Genomic DNA, 1,390 nt, shown 5'->3' on the forward strand with positions numbered 1-1,390 from the left:
CCCTCCCCTGTTGGCCGTTAGTCCGTCTGTTCACCCAGCGACCAGCCGGCGGCTCCGGCAGGGCTGTGAGCCTGGGCCCTGCCAGCGTGCACCGGGGTGCCGGCTGGCGCCAAAGCCACCTCCCGCTCCCACACATCTGGGCAGCAGCTGGGGGCAGGCACGTGCAGTAGTACAGCTCTCTGAGGACACACTTGGGGTACCCCCCGGGCTGCTCCCAAGGGGGGGGGACACCCTGGGGACCCACCTCCCTCCCCAGCCCCCCGGCATGGCTGCTGTCTCCCCTTGCAAGGTTTGCCAAAGCCCTCGGGCAGCCCTGGCTGCAAGCTGTGGGATGCTAAAGGTTGCCGAGCTGCTGGCACAGGGGCAGCACATCACGGAGGTGTGTGCTCAGCTTCTTCCCCCTGCTCGGGTCCCTCCACCTGCAGGTGACCTTCCCCAAGCCCTGCAGAGCCCAGCACCACCCACTGGGTTTGGGGGTTGTTTGTAAGCACTTTGTGCCAGCCCCCACATCAGCCCTGCCACCACCGGCACAGACAGCACCAACCAGGGGCCACGCAGGAGCCCCCCAGGACACAGCCCATACCCAACCCCATCCCAGCTCACCACGAGCAGGACTGAACCAGATGCTTGGATGGCTGGGAATGGGCTGTGGTAGAGGCTTCCAAGCAGTTAATAGAGAGAGAGGAGCAAAATGATTTGAAAATGCAAACCCAATCCCCTCCCCGAACGAAGCAAAGCCCCAGACTTTCATCCCAGCCCCAGGATCCCGTTGGCTTCTCCCTGCCCGTCATGCGCAGGCAGCCGAGACATGGGAGCTCACTCAGGGAAAGCGCTTGCCAGAACAATGCCTCTTTTTCCAGCAAAAAAATATTGATTTCATTTTAATTAGTGCTAGCACTGACATCCATGAGCTTGGAGAGAAGCCGCTGGGGGCTCTGCCCCAGTCTGCAGCTCCACATCCCCCTCCTGCTACAGACAGGGAGCTCCCCACAGCCACCCTGTGCCCCGGCTGAAGCCAGCGTCCTGCCCCAGGGCTGGTGCTGGCATCACGGCTCTTGCCCAAGCTCCCTGGCTGCAGCCATTACAACTCCCCCAGGTCTCGCAGCGGTGAGCCATTGCTGGGAAGGTGCTTGAGCAAGATGCCACCGAGGAGCCGCAGGGATGTCCCCTGCAGAGGGGAGAAAACCAGCAGCTTCCTCGAGCACAGAAACGATCTGGCAGGACCTCTGCCTGCCCAGTGCAGGGGAGCCTGGAGGGAGCAAAGAGGCTATGGGGGCTGCCCTGGGCTCCAGCATCCCCCCCGGCTGGGCTCCAGCATCCCCCCCGGCTGGGCTCCAGCATCCCCCCCGGCTGGGCTCGGAGCTGTGCTGCGGATGCCGGGCACACAAGA

Source organism: Egretta garzetta, unplaced genomic scaffold, assembly GCF_000687185.1.
Source record: "Egretta garzetta isolate BGI_Z169 unplaced genomic scaffold, ASM68718v1 scaffold443, whole genome shotgun sequence".
Lineage (NCBI taxonomy): Eukaryota > Metazoa > Chordata > Aves > Pelecaniformes > Ardeidae > Egretta > Egretta garzetta.